This window comes from Heterodontus francisci, unplaced genomic scaffold (assembly GCF_036365525.1).
Source record: "Heterodontus francisci isolate sHetFra1 unplaced genomic scaffold, sHetFra1.hap1 HAP1_SCAFFOLD_684, whole genome shotgun sequence".
Taxonomy (NCBI): domain Eukaryota; kingdom Metazoa; phylum Chordata; class Chondrichthyes; order Heterodontiformes; family Heterodontidae; genus Heterodontus; species Heterodontus francisci.
In genome coordinates, this window is record NW_027141619.1 from 480,986 (window position 1) to 489,112 (window position 8,127).

Genomic DNA, 8,127 nt, shown 5'->3' on the forward strand with positions numbered 1-8,127 from the left:
CGAGATAATGTGGGGAAAAGGCATTAAAGTGGAAGATCAGCCATGCACATAGTGAATGGCGTGCAGGCTCAAGGGGCTGAATGGCCTCCTCCTGCTCTTAAGTCCCTTTGTTCCTATGTTTCCATGTTACTATGTTCCTATAAAAGGATCACAGACCTGAACCGTTAATGCAAGGATCCCTGCTGTACATAGACTACAGGGCATGCAACATTTTAAAGCATATTCCTCTTTCATTTGAGCTTAGCTTTCTTCTGTATTTCGTCCCTTTCGAATTCGAATATTTTCTGCTGAACTGTCAGTCACGCCCTTTGTTTTTTTAAATGTATATATATTTTTTAATTTGAAGTAATAGAGAACGTATCTTCAGGACAAAAATAGAAATACTGTTAAATCTTGAGTGAAATGTAACAGGGAAAATTTACAAATGCCTAAGTAAAAGGCAAGTTTTTTTTTCCCTCACGGAAATTGATTTTATTTTTCATTGTATGATTTGTGTGACAATGTGAGTGTCGGGCTTACATACATATACTACTTCCTCTCATTCTCTGCTTCTTCAGGCAGGACAAGCCATGTGAATCTATGCTGCTGTGTTGCAGTTTACACTTCCAGCCAGTAGCTATTGCCAACTTACGGTGCAGTGAAGTTTACAAATCAAAGAGATGGGAACAACAGACATTAATCATTGAGTTTAACCCGGGCGAGTACACTTTCGAAATACTGGGCGTGGAGACGATCTGTTATTACATTTTGTTAGATAAACATTAATTCCACGTTGTGCTGAATTGTTCAGTCTGTTGTCCTGTACGTGAGAGGGACATTTATTCTTTATCTTTCTGTGTCTGTGTGTGTGTGTGTGTGTGTGTGTGTGTGTTTTTGTGTGTGTGTGTGTGTGTGTTTTTGTGTGTGTGTGTGTGTGTGTGTGTGTGTGATTAATTCAGTGTTCGTCAGTCCCTGGCACACAGCATGAGATTCTGAATATGTCAGTCTCTTGTATTGTGTGTGAGGAGGGATTAATTATGTGCCCCTCATAGGAGCAGGAGTAGGCCATTTAACCCTCACGCCTGTTTTGCCATTCAATGAGATCATGGCTGACCTGCAACCAACTCCATATACCCACCTTTGCCCCCATTATCCTTCGTAAACAAACATCTATCGCTCACAGTCTAAAAATTAAGAATTGCGATAGCAACAATTGACATTTGCGGAAGTCAGTCCCAAACTTCTCAAACCCGTTACATGTGGAAGCACTTCATAGTTTGTCTTGCCTCTTGTACTGTATGTAAAAGTGATAATTATGCATCCGTCCATCTCTGCTACATTAAGTGAGTTTGGATCTCATTCTATCTCTCTCATTCACTGATACTTCTGTCTGTGAGTGTGGGAATGTGCTGAAGGCTCCAGTAATGTATTGTAATGGTGATTTCATTGTTTAGAAACCGTACCTTTGAATGCCAAGGCCACTGATCCAACTGATAATGTTAGTGTACATATATAAGGAGGAATCAGCATTTTGAGATATATGCTCAACATATGACTTGCAAACATCATAAACACACCAGCGAGAAAAATACATGTGATCATGCAATCTGGATAGCAACACAGGACAATAGGAAATAGAAGCAGGAGTAGACCATTTGGCCTCTCGAGCCTGCTTCGACATTCAGCTACTTCATGTCTGATCAGCTAAATCAATTTCGTTTTCCAGCACTGTCCCATTTCGCTTGATAGCTTAAATATGTAGTCATCTATCGATCTCGGTCTTGAATGTACTGAATGTCTGGGCCTTCACAGATCTCAGGTTGGAGAATTCCAAATATTCACCACCCTCTGAGTGAAGACATTCCTCCTCAATTCATTCCGAAATGGCTTACCTCTTATGCACAGATGATGTCCTCTGGTTCTAGACGCCCCGCCACAGCACCACCAAGTCAGGAAAAACATCCTTTCTGCATCTATCCTTTTGAGACCTGTACGAATTATGAATGCTTCAATAAGAGCACCTCTCATTTTTCTAAACTCTGGAGAAAATAGGTCCAGTATCCTCAATCTCTCCTCATAGGAAAGTTCCGCCAACCCTGGCATAATTTTTATGAACCTTCGTTGCACTCCCTCTACGGCATGTATATCATGCCTTAGGTATGGAGGCCAAAATGTGCACAATACTTCGGATGCGATCTCACCAAAGCTCTATACAATTGTAACAAGCAATCTTCCCTCCTATACTCAGGGACCAACATATCATTTTGCCCTCCGAATTGCTTGTGGCCCCTATATGTCAGCTTTCAGTGACTTGTGAGCAAGGAGTAGCAAGGTGCGATTGGACATCAACACTTCCAAATCTCTCCACATTTAAGGAATACTCTGCATTTCTGTCGTTCCTACCTAAGCGGATAACTTCACTTTTGTCCATATTATATGTAATCTGTCATGTACTTGCTTCCTCGCTTGGCCTGTCTAAACTATGTATATATTGAATAGCTGGGGACCAAGAAAGATTAATAAGATAGCAAATAGTATTTGCGTTGAATTCAAATATAAAATTTGCGTCTATCAATTAATTAAATCTCAAGAACGTAGCACAAGACCACAGTCCCTTCACTGAACGGTTACGAATTCATACGTTGTCATTACACAATACTGGATTCTAAATAGCCTGTTCCCTCATACAAAAGAAAAATCCTGTTCTCCCTAGTTGTTTCATAGACATACAGATCTACAAAACTATTAATGTAAAGTTGATTTTCCACATCTATATGAAGTCCCCCATGATCACTGTATTAACCTTACTGCATGTGCCTCTAATTTCCTGATTGATGCTCTGCCCTGCACTACACATACTATGAAGCTGCTTATAGATAATCCTGTTCAATGTTACCCTTCGCTTAATGTTTCTTTGTTACACCCAAACTGCTTCTACGTCTATATTTTCTGAGCTAAGATCCTTGCTCTCTACTACCTTTAGTCCATCCAGTATTATCAGTAGTCCACTGTCTCTCTTTTCTTTTGATTCTGACTAGCCACTAAAAATTTTAAGTATCCTGTAATATTTAGTATCCAACCTTGAGTACTTTGCTACTAAATCTCCGCAATGATTATTGCAGAAAATGCATTAATTTATATCTGTACTACCCCTGGTGCAATCAGGCACAGTGCCTTTAGCTTTGGCATTTTGCTCATTTTTCCTTAAATCACCTTAGTCACTAATGTCATATTACTCTAAAAGCACCTTCCGAACTCACTGTGCTCTCCTTGCACAAAATAGATTTCAGCCCTACATCCATAATATTTTCCTTGATTTTTTTGAATGTACCCATTGCTGAATCGTAGCTTCACCCTGTATTAGTGTAACGCCCTTTACACTGTCTTAGTTATTCGATTCGCCAGAACACTGCTCCCAGCCAAGTTTGAGTGTAGCTCTTGCCCGTGAAACATCTCACACTTTTCCGAATGCTGCTGCAAGTAGACCATGAAACAACACCCCTGCCTCCGACAACAGTAATTCAGCCAAGTATTTATCCTGGTTTAACCCTGTGCAAATTCGCACATGGCTCGGGTAACAATTCAAAAATTATTATTTCAGAGATTCTGCTTTACAATTTGGTCTGTAACCTCTGTAACTTCATTAAAAATGACAGTATTCCGAAGGTAGTTGGTACCTACATGGACCACAACAACTTTACCCTTCCCATCCACTCAGAATTCGTCTCCAGCTGTGCGGAGAAGACTTCAGACATAACACTGGGCAAGGAGCACAACCTTTGGAGCTCTCGATCGCAGACAGAAGAATCTATTCCTCAGGCTATTATATCCCAATCATTACTGTATGCCTTTTCCTCCCACGCCCACATCAATAATTTCCTGCACAGTGGTAGCCCTGTCAATTTGATCACTCAACCTGCAATTCTTCTTCTCATCTACTCAAGTAGCCATTACCTTATACCTGTTGGTCAAGGCCAAGTGCCAAAAATCCTTTATCACTATACGTTGTATCCCCATATCTCTGAATCACTGTCATGGACTCATGTTCCCTGAAAATTGACTAGTTCTCTACTGCAGATGAAGCTGAGGGTTGTGGCTGCCTCCTGGAATAAAGTTAACTTGATCAAGTTAACCTGCTAAAGTGTCAAGTTAACTCTCCCCCTCGCTGATGTCCCACATTGTCTTCGGCTCGCGCTGCAGTTCCACAACTCTGTGATGAAGCTCCCCGAGTTGCAGGCAATTACCTTAGATATGGTGTCTGGGGTTCCCACAATCTCCCACATGCTGCAATAAATGGCATGAAACCTTTCCTGCCATGTTTGTCGAACCTCATCTGTTTATTTGCTGGATAATTAGTCAGGAATGTAGTAAATTAAATGGTAGCTAGTTAGGTGTTTTTGTTTATCTTTAGTTGATACTGACACAAGAAAAATACTCACGAGTCACCGGACATAAACAAAAATAATACACAGCAGCCCCGTCTTACACATTCACACCAATTTTCCCTTGCTGCAAATCTCCGACTTTTGCAATTTCTTAACTGAGCACTGCTTAACGAGCACGTTGTGCTCCACAATAACTTACAAAGGAAAATAAATCATGTTCAAGAGAGGGGAACGTTATTAGGAAACATCCACACATTAAGAGCGTTAGTAAAACTACATCAAATCAATTTTTTGTTGCCACGTGCGAAGTCCTCTATACTGAAACAAAAACAAAAATAATTCTGAGTATATTGTAAATGGTGGGAAGTGAAAAACTACAGGAGACAAAGTGATTTAGAAGTATAATTTTTATGATCATTAATAATTAGGCATGTGCGAATGCACTGCAGCAACACCAAGGCTCCTTTGACAGCACGTACCAAACATGCAAGATCAAGAGAACAGGTGTATGGGAACATCGGCACCATAAGTTCTCCTCCATGGCACACAAATTCCTTACCTGGAAACAGATCGCCTTTCCTTAGTTGTCGCTGTGTCAACACCTTGGAACTCCCATCCTAAGAGCACTGTGGGACTACCAACACCACAAGGAATGTAGCGGTTCAAGAAGCAGGCTCATCACCACCGTACAAACAACACTTATGAAGGGGAAATTAATGCTGGCGTTGCGTGGGACGTCCACATCTCCTAAATGAAGAAAAACAAATGAAAATAATAAAAGACGCTGGAATAAAATGAACACGAATTTTCCGTTGTACAGCACCATTATCAAACATATCGGGAGCACTGCATGAAATTCTGAACACCACATTACAGGAAATACAACATGTCTTGGTGTGTGTATAGCACAGAAGCAAACACAGTAAACAAAAGGGCACTTGAACACTGGGCTCTCAGATTACAATTCCAATCTCGACCGACTGAGCTACTCAGGCCCCGCGAACCTTACTTTGTATGTCAGTATTTAGTGTCTGATGTGTAATGTTGCACGCTGCACATCTTAGTTTTGCGACAACATTTCCTTGTGGCTTGCATATCCAAATTTGAAATGAAAAAAAGTTTGGAGGATAATGATACTTTGTAGTATGCCAAGGACGTATTAAGTTAGTTAGAAAAACTGCATCAAATTGAATACATTGTGGGCAAGTTTGATTCCATTCACTTGTTACCAAGAAAGAACAGTCACTCTATTTTCGAAGTTGGATAAAGTTAGAAGAAGTAGAGAAACAAAGAGACTTGGAAGACAAAGTTATTATGCCGTTTAAAGCAAGTGGACTGTGAGCAACGAAAATGTGAATAGAATGTTATTTTTTTCTCAAAGTGCATGAATGCAACTGATTGCTCTGTCACTTGTATGGAACTGGAACACAAATCATAAAACTCTTTTTAATAGCAATGGCAGTTAGAACTCTGCAACTCATTTCAAGACTGCGGATGTTTGCACTGTTGGACCAGTCAAGAATGAGAAAGAGTCACCTGGACTCTCTTGACAAGTTTCGACATATACCAATCTGTTTCAACGTGACAGTTGCGCTCTCTCCCAACAAATAAAACTTCTTTAATAACATTCCCTGATGAGAGAACTGCTGTTTCCCAGGAATTTGTACCGACGTCTCAATTGTATTCGTAACTTGGTTCAAGAAATATGATGTCATCTAAGCAAGTTTGTAGAGAACCTTAAGTTTGGACAGGCAGTATGTAGTGCTAATTAGATTGGAAAGTTGCGAACGAACATGTAAGGTCATCTTTTTAAATCGTCCATGTAATGTCAACGTCGCTGGCACGGCCAACATTTGTTCTCCCCCTTAAATTGCCCTTGAGAAAGTGGTGGTCATCCACCATTTTGAACAGCATTAGTCCATCTGGTGGAGGCATACCCACAGTGTATAATGAAGGGAGTTCCTGGTTATTGACGAAGCCATTGTGAAGGAACGGCGCTATAGTTGCCAGTAAAATTGCATTTTTATGTAGTACAGACTGCTGCCAATTTGCACTGGTGTGAATGTGAGGGTGTGAATGTCGAAGGTGATGGCTCGGCTGCCGAACACGCAGGCTGTTTTTTTTACAACTAAGCTTCCAGCGTATTGTTTGAGATGAAGCAAGTGGAAAATATTCCATCATATTAATGGTGGGCAGGCTTTTGGGGAGTCAGGAGGTGAGTTCCTCTCTGCAGAATCCCCAGCCTCTGACTTGCTCATACAGCCATAGTATTTAGACGGCTGGTCCAGTTAATCTGCTGGTAAACGGTTACACCCAGTATGTCAATGGTGAGGGAATCAGCAAAAGTAATGCCATTGAATGTCACGAGGAGTTGGTTCGAGTCTCTTTTGTTGGAGGAGCTTATAGCCTGGTTTCTTGTGTGGCGGGATTGTTACTTGCCACTAATCAGCACAAGTATGAATGTTTTCCAGTCATTCTCCATGATGACACCGACGAATTCAGCATATGAGGAGCTGTGAATCATAGAGTGCAATCATCAGCGAACATCCCCACTCCTGACCTGATGATGCAGAGAAAGTCACTGATGAAGAAGTTGAAGATTTTTTGGTCCTAGGACACTACCCTGAGGAACTCCTGCAGCTATGTTCTGGGGCTTAGTTATTTGGTCTTCAACAGCCACAAGCATCTTCCTTTTGTGCTCGGTATGACTGCAAGCAGTGGAGACTTTTCCCCCGATTCCAATTATTTCAATTTTCTTAGGTTCCTTGATTCACACTCAGTCAAATATTGTCTTGATTTCAAGGTTATTCACTCTCACCCCACCTTTTAAATTCATCTCTTTCCATTCATCTTCGAACAAAGGCTGTAATAAGGCCACGAGCCGAGTCAGAACCCAAACTGAGCACCGGTGAGCAGGTTTATTTGTGCAAGTACTGCCTCATGACATTTTCGACGCCATCTTCTATCATTTTGCTGATGCTAGAGAGTAGATCGATGGGGTAGTTATTGGACAGATTGAAATTGTCCTATTTTTGTGGAATAGAAATGTACCAATATAACTGTATCAAGTGGAGTGCAATTTCAGCAAGTGCAATGTCATCCTTTTTGAAACCACAAATATCAATCAGATGTGAGTTTTCGTAGGATGAATACGGAGAACCACAATAAAGTTAAGTGCTCAGTTAGAAAGGGTAGGCCTGAACAGATATGCCTGGGGAATATGTGCACAAATGATCGAAGGTGAAAGAGTAGCTTGAGAAAGAGGTCACAAAGTCATATCAGATCCAGGATTTTATCAATGGAATGGTGGAGTGCATAAGCGACCACGTTATGATAAACGAAGATAAGACACTGGTTCAGCACCAATTGGAGCATTGGTGAGCAATTATGTGCCCAACATTTCAGGAAGGTTGTTAAGGCTATCAACATCGTGCACAGAAAAATTCTACTAATCGTTCCAGGAAGGAGATATGTCACTATCAGAGACAGATTGGCGAGACTGCGATTGTTCTGCTGAGAGAAAGCAAGGTCGAGACGAGATTTGATAGAAGTGTTCAGAATAATGAGCAGATCTAGAAAGAGTATATGGAGAATACATTTTAAAAAATGTTTCCTTGGTGTATGGATCAGAAACCCAAGGAAGCAGACGTAAATTCACTTATGAAAGAAGCATTGTCAACATGAAGAACAATTTTTTTTAATGCTGTGAATGATTAAGATTTCAATTGCAATGTCTCAATCGGTGTTGGAGGCATATTCAACT